At 40.4% G+C, this 14,092-nt stretch overlaps 1 long non-coding RNA gene across 1 annotated transcript in view; it reads left to right on the plus strand.

Annotated features, from left to right (window-relative positions):
• Window positions 1-14,092, plus strand: part of LOC307171614 — a 457,352-nt gene that overhangs the window by 117,527 nt on the left and 325,733 nt on the right. The window lies entirely within an intron of this gene.

The raw sequence follows: 14,092 nt of genomic DNA on the forward strand, positions 1-14,092 counted from the left end.
GTCACATTAACCGTTTAAAATTGTACTGTGATCGAGGAGAAGATTCAATCTCGGAACTCACCCCGCCTTGCACTTCAACTGTCCCTGAAAATGCTTGCGCAACTAAACCGGCGCTGTCCAAGGCGCGTGGTGCTGAAGTTGTTTCTTCACTGGCGGTTGTGGGACAAGGAGAAAATGCGTCTCTGTCTGTACAACACGGTGCTGTGGCGAGTCCTTACCTTGAAGATGAGGGTCGTACTCCATCGATGGAGGTTATTGAAGGAAGAAGGAAGAATTCTGAAGTTCTTAATGATTTAGATTTATTTTTGTCTAATTTATCAACATCAGAACGCAACAATTTAATCTCCTTGATTAAAAAAAAAATGAGAGTTTGTTTCCTGATGTGCCTCGTCGAACAACGGCAATTGAACATGACATTGATGTGGGGGTTACATGTCCAATTAAACAGCATCCGTATCGTACAAATCCACATAAAAGGTTGTTGTTTCAAAGTGAGGTAAAATTCATGTTGAAAAATGGCATTGCAGAAGCTAGTAATAGCCCATGGAGTTCGCCTTGTTTGCTGGTGCCAAAAAGTGATGGTTCCATGCGTTTTTGCACGGATTTTAGGAGGGTGAATGCCGTTACAAAACCTGATAGTTACCCATTACCACGTATTGACGATTGTGTTGATCGTTTGGGCTCAGCGGTATTTGTCAGTAAAATCGACCTATTGAAGGGTTACTGGCAAGTTCCGCTGACACTCCGTGCCAAAGAGATTTCAGCTTTTGTGACACCCGACCACTTCCTACAGTACACCGCCATGGCCTTCGGAACGCTCCCGCCACCTTTCAAAGGCTTATCAACGGCGTTCTTGATGGTGTGCCTAATTGCGAGGCCTATTTAGACGATTTGGTCATTTATAGTGCCACCTGGCCTTCGCATATGGCCCATCTTTCTACTGTGTTTCGCAGGCTATCAGAAGCTAATTTTACCATCAATCTAGCTAAATGTGAGTTTGGCCAGGCCACCGTGGTGTATTTGGGTAAAGTGGTTGGCCGTGGGCAGGTGCGTCCTGTCCAGTCAAAGGTTGAGGCGATTTTGAATTATCCTCCTCCAACCACTCGTCGCGAACTCTGCCGTTTTCTGGGCATGGTAGGTTACTACCGGTCATTTTGCTAAAATTTCTCTGCTTTTGCCTCACCCCTCACTGATTTGCTCAGTTCAAAAGTGACCTTCGACTGGACTTCACGGAGCCAACTGGCTTTCGAGTCCGTTAAAGCATTGCTGACTACTGCGCCTGTGTTGGCCGCTCCTGATTTTTCTCGGCCTTTTTCCCTCGCTGTTGATGCGAGCGACCTTGGAGCGGGGGCTGTTCTTTTGCAGCATGACGAGGAGGGTCTTGAACATCCTGTCTGTTTCTTCTCGCGCAAGTTTAACTGACATCAGCGTGCTTATTCGACCATAGAAAAGGAAGCCCTTGCTCTTGTGCTTGCCTTCCAGCACTTTGAGGTCTATGTCGGAGGTGCCGCATGTCCGGTTGTGGTATACACCGACCACAACCCATTGGTTTTTCTCGATCGCATGCGCAATTCTAACCAGCGCTTAATGCGGTGGAGCTTGATTTTGCAAGGGTACAACTTGCAGATTAGGCACATCCGAGGACGCGACAATGTAGTTGCAGATGCATTGTCCCGTGCTTGAAGGAAAATATTGTAAATAAATTGTGCTTAAAAAAAAAATGTATTGATTGCACCTTAATTTTTTTCTGTTTAGTTTAGCAGTTTTTTTTTTCTGCTGAACATTAATGGTTTGTATATTTTATATTGTCATTTAAACAACAATTTATTTTCTTTAAGGGGGGGGGGGGGTGTTATGTTGCTAAATGGCCACGGTTACCTGCTGCTGAGTGCGGTTATTTCTATCTGTTTTTAATTTCCTATACAGATCACGTGAGGTCCCGCCGGCTGTGATTGTGGGCGGGGCAACTGCTTTAAAGACGCCCAGTCTGGAGACCGTGGGCTCTCTCTCTCACTTCCCATCCGCTCCTGGTAGCAGACGGAGCACAAGCTCCGACGCGTGCTCGGCCTGCTGCTTCCTTTGAACTTGTTTAGAGCTTGTTTCAATGTTGGTTTCACAAGCACGATCCCGATATGGGATTATTGTTTGTTATTTTTAGTTTATTATATTTATTTACAGCTGGTGGTAACTGGTGATGGGTTTTTGCATATTATTTAGTATAGATTAGTGGAGAGCAGGAGAAAGAGGACCCGGAAGACTCATACAAACTCTGTCTTTTGTTTTGAACGGGAGGCAGGCAAGTTTCATCCGCTTTGAAGAATAGTGTGGGTCAGGGTTTTCTTTTGTTTTTGTTATGTTTATTTTTTGCCACCATGCTCTGCGTACGCTAAGGCGTATCACCTAATTAAAATTATTTATTTACACTGTCATCGAATCTCTGTGGTCTTTTATATGTTATGCTGATCCATAATTAATTTGATGGGTTCGTAACAGCTATACTGAGATGAGGAATATATACTGTATGTGTTTTGTCAAAAAATAAAGTCATCAATTAACTAATGAATCCTTTACTTTGAAATACGTATGATAAAATGTATACTTTAGTTTTGAAAGACGCTGACTACTTTTGAAAAGATTATAAAGTATGTATGTGCATGCATATATACACTCACCTAAAGGATTATTAGGAACACCATACTAATACTGTGTTTGACCCCCTTTCGCCTTCAGAACTGCCTTAATTCTACGTGGCATTGATTCAACAAGGTGCTGAAAGCATTCTTTAGAAATGTTGGCCCATATTGATAGGATAGCATCTTGCAGTTGATGGAGATTTGTGGGATGCACATCCAGGGCACGAAGCTCCCGTTCCACCACATTCCAAAGATGCTCTATTGGGTTGAGATCTGGTGACTGTGGGGGCCATTTTAGTACAGTGAACTCATTGTCATGTTCAAGAAACCAATTTGAAATTATTCGAGCTTTGTGAAATGGTGCATTATCCTGCTGGAAGTAGCCATCAGAGGATGGGTACATGGTGGTCATAAAGGGATGGACATGGTCAGAAACAATGCTCAGGTAGGCTATGGCATTTAAACGATGCCCAATTGGCACTAAGGGGCCTAAAGTGTGCCAAGAAAACATCCCCCACACCATTACACCACCACCACCAGCCTGCACAGTGGTAACAAGGCATGATGGATCCATGTTCTCATTCTGTTTACACCAAATTCTGACTCTACTATCTGAATGTCTCAACAGAAATTGAGACTCATCAGACCAGGCAACATTTTTCCAGTCTTCAACTGTCCAATTTTGGTGAGCTTGTGCAAATTGTAGCCTCTTTTTCCTATTTGTAGTGGAGATGAGTGGTACCCGGTGGGGTCTTCTGCTGTTGTAGCCCATCCGCTTCAAGGTTGTGTGTGTTGTGGCTTCACAAATGCTTTGCTGCATACCTCGGTTGTAACGAGTGGTTATTTCAGTCAAAGTTGCTCTTCTATCAGCTTGAATCAGTCAGCCCATTCTCCTCTGACCTCCAGCATCAACAAGGCATTTTCGCCCACAGGACTGCCGCATACTGGATGTTTTTCCCTTTTCACACCATTCTTTGTAAACCCTAGAAATGGTTGTGCGTGAAAATCCCAGTAACTGAGCAGATTGTGAAATACTCAGACCGGCCCATCTGGCACCAACAACCATGCCACGCTCAAAATTGCTTAAATCACCTTTCTTTCCCATTCTGACATTCAGTTTGGAGTTCAGGAGATTGTCTTGACCAGGACCACACCCCTAAATGCATTGAAGCAACTGCCATGTGATTGGTTGATTAGATAATTGCATTAATGAGAAATTGAACAGGTGTTCCTAATAATCCTTTAGGTGAGTGTATATGTGTGTGTGTATATATGACGAGTTCAGATGCAAAAGCCTCTAAATGCCATCTGAAATTTTCTCCTAGAATGATTATTTTTATGAAGCTTGTATATTTAAGTTAGCTATAGGTGACACACCTGAATGAATGGCTCATTAAGTATGCAGGGACGTAGTCTCACCATGGGGGGGAACTACTAAATATGCATGATGCTGTTGGAGCGTTTACGCCCCATCCGCATATTGGCTTTCCAAACTAAAAGTGTTTCACAAAACTAAAATCAATGTATCGTTTTATGTGAATGATTAGGCAGGATGATTTTCATATCATTTTGAAGAAAAAAATCTAGGCGACGAGATCCATTAGTCAAAAGTCTTATTGCCACATATTTAGTATGTGTTTTGTGGCCTTATTTCAGAAACGTAAATTTTTAGTTTTTTCGATAACCATGCATAAACATTATTCTCTCAAAAATGAAAACATGTACATACATGTGGCTCACATATTATGGAAGTCCTGTTTGTGCTATATAGAGTGAATTTACACCTTTGCCATTATTATGTTTATAAGCAACTGAAAAAAGCACAAATGTCAGGGCATGTCAGAACATCTCAAGGACCCCAAAAACACCCCAGACCCCAGAGGGTTAACAGTGGAAGGAGGTCTGGGCGCACACACCACTGGTGGGGCGGACCGAGTACCAACAGACACCGTGCCTCCAACGCCCGGACTGGATAGGGGGTCACAAGTGCTCCGTTGTTTTGCTCCAAAAGTACCTTCATACAGTCGTGGCCTGCGCTCATCACATGTGAGTCTGTGTGTGTGTGTGTGTGTGTGTGTGTGTGAGTGTGTGTGTGTGTGTGTGTGAGAGTTTGTGTGTGTGTGTGTGTGTGTGTGTGTATGGTGTGTGTGTGTATATGAGTGTGTGAGAGAGTGTTAGTGTGTATGTGTCTGAGTGTGTGTGTGTGTGTGTGTGTGTGTGTGTGTGAGAGTTTGTGTGTGTGTGTGTGTGTATGGTGTGTGTGTGTGTGTGTGTGTGTGTGTGTGTGTGTGTGTGTGTGTGAGAGAGAGAGAGAGAGAGAGAGAGAGTGTGACAGAGTGTGATTTCTGTTTGGTGGATTTTCACACTCGCCAATCAAGTCGTACAGAGAGATGCCTAAACTAATCACAACTAATCCTAGAAAGAAAGTCACAATCACAAAATCACTGTTTAACACTGTATAAGGGCAATGCAGAGAATACTTCATATTTGAAGAGTCACTTCAAGAGAATTTCAACTTTGAAATGTTCCTCGCGTTTTGTAACACATCTTTCCCTTGCGGGTCAAAAAGCCCTAAAATTATACGTACTTTTTTTTTTTTTGTCCAGAAAGCTTATTTTATTCAATTTTGATAATATCTTTTCAATTTTTTAATGCAATTTTTTGGAGATTTTTTGTTATTTTTTATTTTATCTACCTTTAAATTACTAGATTTATTCAATACTTAATCAATAAATAGTAATTTAAGCACATTCCTCACATTCTTTCAACTTAAATTAAAAATAACTCACAATTTCATGCATAACCCTTTTAATTCAGCTCAAAATATCTTACATAATTTGATACGATAGGCTACCTTGAAATGTATCGATTTTCAATACCACAGGGAAGAACCGTCTACTGTCATATAGATATTTTTGATATTATCTAATTTTTTTTTGTCCATCCAATGAAAGCCTAGGAATCAGTAATTTCTTCTGAAGAGATCACTTTGTCACGATCGCAGACTCCGTAACCTCCCTCTCCGGCCATCAGAGGGCGCCCTCACCCGAATATCGACTCTTTCCTGTGCACACTACATTTCCCAACAGCCCCAATTCTGACTCTGATCACTATGCCCAGCTGTAGCTCATCTACCAGGCTTTTTAGCTGTGCTGCACGCAGCTCTCGATGCAAAGTCTTGTTTTGCTACTGTGAACATTACTAAGCGTTTATTCCTGTGATTGCCTGATCGTTTGTGACCCTACCTGAATTTGATATCTCCTTGTCTGCTGCCTGCCTACGTTACCTCTGCCTTGTTCTTGTTCTCGGACTCTGACTGTTTGCCGCCTGGCCTTAATCTTCTGCCTGGTACTGTTATTACGATTTAGCCCTGTCTACACTGTGTCTGCTGGTTTTGACCCTTGCCTGTTTGACTACTCTGCTCAATAAAGCAAGCTGCAAATGGATCTCTCTGACTTAGATGATTCACAACAGAAGACTTCGCCACCCCAAGATCCAGCAGCTATGTCAACCTTGACCGCAGCCTACTCACCGGGAGGGCATTGGATTGGAGAACGGCAGTGTGGAGGGATGATGGAACTGTATTTCCGTCATTCTATGTGTTTCTCCAATGCTTGCGTGAGGTCTTTGAACATTCCAAGGAGGGGAAGAGTGCGGGCGATCGCCTGCTTGAACTCACGCAGGGCAGATTAACTGCGGCTGAATATGCTCTTACTTTTCGCACCCTTGCTGCGCAGACTTCATGGAATAATGACATGCTTAAAGTGATCTTCCGAAGGGGCTTGAATCATGAACTGCAGTCCGAGTTAGCCTGTCGTGTCGCCTGTCGACCAATTCATAAACCTCACCATTCTCGCCGAGCGAGCCACCGCACTGTTCCTGCTCCCCGCAACGTCCAAATTCCCCGAGCCTAAATCCCTGTTCGCATTGAAGAACCCGAGCCCATGCAGATCAACACTTACCATCTGTCCACAGAGGAGAGAGAACAAAGGATCTTTCATCACCTGTGTTTGTACTGTGGCGAGGCCGGTCATCTTCGTATTGCCTGTCCATCCAGACCACGTCCAACAGCATCTCGACAGGTGAGTTTAAATGCTGATGCATTAAACCCCAACTCGTGTGTATCCGTGCCCGTTGTGATCACAGCCAACGACCGGCAGATTACCACCAGTGCTTTAGAGGACAACATAACATAAAATTAATCCGTTGCCCCTCTTCTCTCACAGTCGAATCCATCGATGGACGGCCACTAGGCTCAGGTGTCCCACATAACCCAGGAACTCCACAGTGAGATCATACAATTCTATGTCTTCCACTCTCCACACACCCCTGTGATCTTAGGCCTGCCCTGGCTCTGCAAACACAATCCATAAATCTGCTGGAGAACCAACCAAATTGCCCGCTGGAGCGATTAATGCCACTCCAAATGCCTCATCCAGGTCACTCCATCACCCATCCGAGTGATTACTGTGCCCATGGGGAGAACCAGCACGAACAACATCCCTTCCGAATATCACGATCTATCAGAAGCCTTCAGCAAAATAAACGCCTCTAAACTCCCGCCTCATCGTGCCTGTGACTGCGCTATTGACTTGCTACCAGGGTCCACACCTCCCAAGGGTCGTATATTTCCTCTCTCCCAACCTGAGTCCGAGTCCATGAGGAAATATATTGAAGAGGAACTCACGAAAGGCTTCATCCGACCCTCCACGTCTGCGGTGTCTGCCGGTTTCTTCTTTGTCCAGAAGAAGGACAGAGGACTCCGACCCTGCATTGGCTATCGTCCCCTGAATAACAGCACCGTCAAGTTCCGCTACCCACTCCCCTTGGTACCAGCCGCCCTGGAATTGCTCCGCACCGCGAGGTACTACACCAAGCTTGACTTAGGCTGTACAACCTCATCCGTATCAGGGAGGGGGACGAGTGGAAGACGGCCTTCTCCACCAGCACAGGGCACTACGAATATTTGGTTATGCCTTTCGGCCTGGCGAACAATCCTTCCATCTTCCAGTCATTCAAAAACGACGTGTTCAGAGACATGCTCCAAAGAACAGTTATAGTATACATCGACGTTATCTTGATTTATTCTGACACCCTGACTGACCATGTGCAGCTTGTTCGAGCCGTCCTCCAGAGGCTCATCCAGCACCAGCTGTATGCGAAACTGGAGAAGTGCGAGTTTCATCAAGTCAAGTCAAGTCATCTTAATTTAAATAGCACTTTTAACAATATAGATTGTTTCAAAGCAGCTTTACAGTGATAATAGGAAATTAAAGTAACCGAGATTGCCTTGGCTTTACAGCAGCTCTAGAATAAAGTTATTGTATAAAAGGCTCCCGGAGAAAAGAAGACTTCTATTGTGGGACTTTTATTTTGATAGTTACTGTAGAGTGCGATTCCCGATGCTTCCAGTAGGAGGCATTATTGTTATAGTTTACTGTGTCATTGTAGATTGCTGAGAGAACGGCAGCTCTGCGCACCTAGAAGTTTCTTCCTGCCTGATATTTGGATGTTCGTTGGCGTTTTTGGTGTTAAAAATATTTGTATATGACCATTTTTTCTTTGATACCTCTATGTTTTAACCATGTTTTAAGTGTGTTATTGAGCTTTGTGCTCTTCCATGTGCATGCACGGACATGTCGTGATTCACGTGCGATCGTTTGACAGATAAATAAGATGTGTAACGTGATTTCTATGAAATACAGTCAATTGTGACAGGTATATGTTTGTAATCTGTTAACTAATTATTCTGCAGAAGGATTATCCAGTATTATTTCCTTTTGATGATGTTATTTGGGAAATTATGATGCTTGTCAATGCATCTGGATTCATTAATAGGCTAATATATATATTTGTAAAGACCCTTGTAAAGATGATAATTCTGATAATAACTGCAATTGCGGGTTTCAAACAGAGATGGCGACAGAGAGGCTGAATTTACACACTGCCTGATTAAAATGAGCCCCACCATTAGACCTAGCAACAACTCTAAACATGAACACATACTCACTAAATATAATCCAGTAATATAATCTGAAATGTGCTATTCTGCACTTTTACTCTTGATATTTTAAGTGCATTTTGATTTGTATTTTACTTAAAAGGATAGTTCCCCCAGAAAATACATTTCTGTTATCATACTAATCTCATATTCATAGCATTCCAAACATATATGATTTTCTTTCTTCTGTGGAACATAAAGGTTATCATCATAAACACAATGGCTCATTTCACAGATTTACTTAAGTAAACTCAACACCAGTAATATTTATTATACATATAACATATTTAGCCTACACTGTAAAAAGTGATTGTTGTGTAGTCACGTAAATCAAGAGATCAGATTCAGGTAACTCACATGTCTCTTTACTAGCATTACATGTTCTCTTCCCTCTTACATGAACACCAGTTCCCCACATAATACACCAACTCCCCCTAGTGGGCATTTACCCATCAACTTCATTAAGTGAACACAACATCTCCCCAAGACTTCATTGATTACATCTGTACTGCAGCTTCACTGAACATTACCAAAGATACAAAACAGTATATCAGTTCATTCAAAGGTTTCCTGATTTGATTTATTATTCAGTAACGTTTCACCAAATGCAGAACAATGCTCTAATAACCAAGCATGTTTAAAATGAACATTATGTAACACTTTACAATAAGGTACATTAGTTAGCATTAGTTAATGTATTACCTAACATGAAATCAAGTCAAGTCACCTTCATTTATATAGCGTTTAACTTTTAAAGTTTAATTTATAGAGAATGACGTTGGTCCCCCAGACAGTGTCTCAAATGTGTCTCACGTTACCTCCAAACGTAGTAAACACAGCTCACGCAGCAGGAGTTTATCTACGTCATCGGCATGTATTCAAGTGGAGGCGGTAAAGGTCACACTTATGGCACATGCTGCATTGAAAACCAAACATTGAAGCTCAGGAGGAGGAAATGAGACGGGAAAAGGAAAAATTGGAGTTGGATGCTCAAATAGCAGCTTCAACCACAAAGACTGCTGTGTTGCAAAGGTCTGATAAAGTTCAAATTCAAATTCAAAGCAGACAGAACAAAGGGTGATTAATAAAACTGATAACCAAAATGTTGATTCTTCTCAGTCAAAGGGTTTGAATCCCAGTGAAAATGAGTATGTACCGGTGAATTCAATGGCAGTGAAGCAGCTGGAGCAGTTTGTGTCTCTGCCTCACAACTCATAACAGAGAATCAGAGGACAGGATGGAAAGATCAAATATTAATTTTCACAAAGTCTGCTGTCTCAGTTTTTATGATGGCAATTTGCATATACTCCAGAATGTTGTAAAGAGTGATCGGATGAATTCCAATTAATTGCAAAGTCCCTCCTTGCCATGAAAATGAACTTGATCCCCAAAAAATGATTTCCGCTGCATTTCAGCCCTGCCAGCTGACGTCATGTCAGTGATTCTCTAGTTAACACAGGTGCTTGTTAAAATTTTATATAAATTTATATTATTTAAATATAAATGAATAGACTGTTTTAACTCTTAAACGCAGGACGTCAATCATGTCACTACTTCCACCTGCATCCGCAACCTTGTAACCATCTTCGATCCTACCCTCTCCTTTGTACCGCATGTCAACCACGTCACCAAAATTGCTTTCTTTCACCATCGTAACATTGCATGGCTCCGTCCCTCTCTGTCTACCATTGCAGCTAAAACACTCATCCATGCCCTCATCACCTCCAGACTGGACTATTGCAACAGCATTCTTTACGTACTATCAAACAAAATCATCGATAAACTTCAATATGTACAGAACTATGAGAAATATGACTAAGACTAAAACCCATAATGCAAAATCCAACTACTATAAGGATAGCCTCAGTAAGGATTTTAAGAATACAAAAAATTAAAAATATTACCAATACTTCTGATAAACATTGTATTAATCAAATACGAGTTGCTAATACAATTCTACATGACTCTCTATCTATTGCTCAAGCATTCAATCACGATTTCTCTTTTGTTTGTTCTACCTTAATACCCGAATCTGATCCGGGTACTGTTTTTTTTTTTTTATAATACTTTGCCCAGTCACAGTCCCTTTTATTTTCTAGGAAAATTCAACCAGATGAAGTTCAGAATGTCATTAATGAATTAAAAGTGAACAGTGGTGCTGGACTTGATGGTTTAGAAAATAAGTTTATCATCCCATATACTTATATATCCACTTACTGATCTATTTAATCTCTCTCAGTCTTCATGTGAGTTACCAGCCATTTGGAAATGCGCATGCATCACTCCAATACATAGAGGAGGAGATGTATTAGATCTTAACAATTATAGACCCATATCTATTCTCTATTGTTAAAGTGTTTGAAAAATTAATATATAACCAACTTTCACATTTTTTTAGTGCAAACAATATCTTATCACCATTTCAATCTGGCTTTAGGTCTAACCACTCTACATCTACTGCCCTTCTTAAACTCACCAATGATGTGTTCTCTGCTGCGGATAATGGTGAACTTACAGGTGCAATATTTATTGACCTGACAAAAGCTTTTGACCTTGTTGATCACTATTTACTTTTAGATAAACTCTATGCTATTGGCCTGTCTAAAAGTGCAGTTCTGTGGTTTAGTTCATATCTCCACAATAGAAAACAATGTGTTATCCTACATGGAAATAAATGTAATTTGCTGATTCAACAAAGAGGTGTGCCCCAGGGCTCGACTTTGGGACCACTCCTTTTTCTATCTGTGTTAATAACTTACCATCAATTTTTAATAACTGTTGTGCTCAACTTAATGCAGATGACACTGTCTTATATACATCTAAACCTGATCTTCCACAAATCCAAGCGTGTCTTCAGTATGATTTCAAAATTTTACAAGATTGGCTTTTTCATAACAAATTATTGCTTAACAAAACTAAATCATATCTTATGATTTTTGGTACCAGACAGAAACTCAAATCCGATTCTTGTATAATAACTTGCTCTGACTGTACTCCTCTGCTTCAAGTTGAAAAATGTACATATCTTGGTGTATGGCTCAGTCTTTCAAACCACATATTGATCATGTTTTACTTAAAGTGAACTATGGAATTAATATTCTTTATTGATCTCGTAATTGTTTTACTCAGAGTGTGCGCAAAAAACTTGCCTCTCAACTTATACTTCCGATTTTTGACTATTATGATGTTGTTTATCAAAACTCTGTAAAATCTGAACTTTACCGTCTTAAAACAGCATACAACAGACTGTGCAGATTTATCCTTGGATGTCCCAATGTATAATGCCCTTAATTGGCCATCTCTAAATATAAGGAGACAAAGTCATTGGCTTCAACTAATATTCAAATGTATTCATTTCAATTACCCTTCTTATTTAAAAGAATATTTTGTTCCAATTACTTCAAATTATCAATTGAGGCACTCTGTTCAGCTTTACTTTTCTGTCCCAGAGCTAAGAAATCAGTTGGCAAAATAGCTTTTATGTTTAAAGCTACTTTAGACTGGAATAACTTACAGTACCTTCTGATATTAGATCCATCACTTCATTTGGGATGTTTAAGCATGCCCTGTCTTCTTACCTTGTGATTGACTGCTCTTGTAATGTATGATGCTGACACATTGTGTATATGCTATACTTAAATTAATTGTATTATTTTGTGACCCACGTACATACAATACCAAATGTATTTCTGCCAGTTTGACCATCTGGTGGTTGTAGGGTTCTTTATATGTACAGTATGTATGTATGTATGTATGTATGTATATATATATATATGTATGTATGTGTGTATGTATATGTATATATATGTGTGTGTGTATATATATATATATATATATATATATATATATATATATATATATTTATATATGTTATTCTGTGTGTGTTTGTTTGTTGTTTGTCTGAATATTGACATGTATAATTTTTTTTTTGTTTATTTGATTATTGTTTTTTTGGGATGGTTGTGATGTATTTTAGGACCCCCTCGAAAACGAGATGGTGCATCTCAAGGGGTTTATCCCAATAAATAAATTTGAATAACTCAGCGCCCGCCTTCTCACCTCCACCCGCCGCCGCGATCATATCACCCCTGTCCTCTACAACCTCCCCTGGCTCCCAGTCAAACACAGGATCAACTCCAAAATAGTCCACCTCACATACAAAGCACTTAAAGCCTTACTTTCCATTTAGACTAAAGTGTCCTAGCTTGAAAGAAAGAACTTGATATCTTGATGTTTTGAGACAAGACTCATTAGAGCCTAGCCAAATCCAACCTTGGAAAAGATGTGTGTCGGTGTGTGTGTTAGTGTTCTTGCCTACAGGTTATGGAACCCCTGTCATTATTGGAGATTGACTGAGTTGTTGTTCAGGACATGCTGGCACCCATCAACTCAAATCTGCGACCTGGAAGGTCACGACGTGTCTGACTTCAGGGTCCGAGTGTCTGATGCATAATCTATGGAGATATGCTTCAGTCTGTATATGTGTGGAAATGATCTATTTCTTAGCCAATGAAAATCATTCAACCTGTAAGCAATGACGTAGCTTAGACCTTGGAAATGGTATAACTGCTGTGATCTTTGTAACTGTAAGCGGGGCGGCCTACGAACTCCTGTGTGAGACTTGAAGCTGACTTCTGCTGATGAAACTGCAAACTATCTTCAGTAAAACTTTTCTTAAAACTTTTATAATTCTGACTCCGGGTCTTCTTTCAAACATCTGGGGCCTCATGTATCAATCTTGCGTATGCACAAAAACTTTTTGCGTACGCCAGCTTTCACGCTCACGGGCGTATGTACTAACAGTGAAATTAATGCGAGAATGTGCGTTCCTCCACGCCAGTTTCATGTCTGGCGTACGTACATTTCTCATTGTTTTTGTCCGTTGGCGACTCTTACAGGCAATGAAGTGAAGCTGCAAACATTACACAACGAATTGTTCTACAAGTCTATCGCACCACCAACCGTGAAAAGCATTGCTATTAATTTGCAATTTATAAAATAATTGACATATATTGTCACATAAGCCTCATGGGAATATTCTATAAATTATGCAATTAAGTAAGAACATATAAAAGCATATGCAAATTGATACAACCCTTAGTCTATATATAAAATAAAATAAAATAATATCAAATATAATATAATATAATATAATATTAATAAAAAATATTAAATATGAATTAATATGAATGAATGAAATGAAAAATAATAAGGCGCCCTGTACAGCTATGATCAGCTGTTCGGCCGAGCATTCAATGTTGTTACGCTGCAAGCGGATCAGTTGGTTCGTTGCTGCCGCGCTTTATCACTCGCACACCATAAAGAGCAAATTGTTTTTTAATGTTTCAATTTCATGATTTAAATGACATAATTTGGAAGCGGATAATTTCTTCACAAACAGCTCATTATGACTCAATGTTAGAATGCTGCACCTACACTCAATAGTGTGAATAAGATC

This window comes from Squalius cephalus, assembly GCF_949319135.1.
Source record: "Squalius cephalus genome assembly, chromosome: 14".
In the NCBI taxonomy this organism is placed as follows: Eukaryota; Metazoa; Chordata; class Actinopteri; order Cypriniformes; family Leuciscidae; genus Squalius; species Squalius cephalus.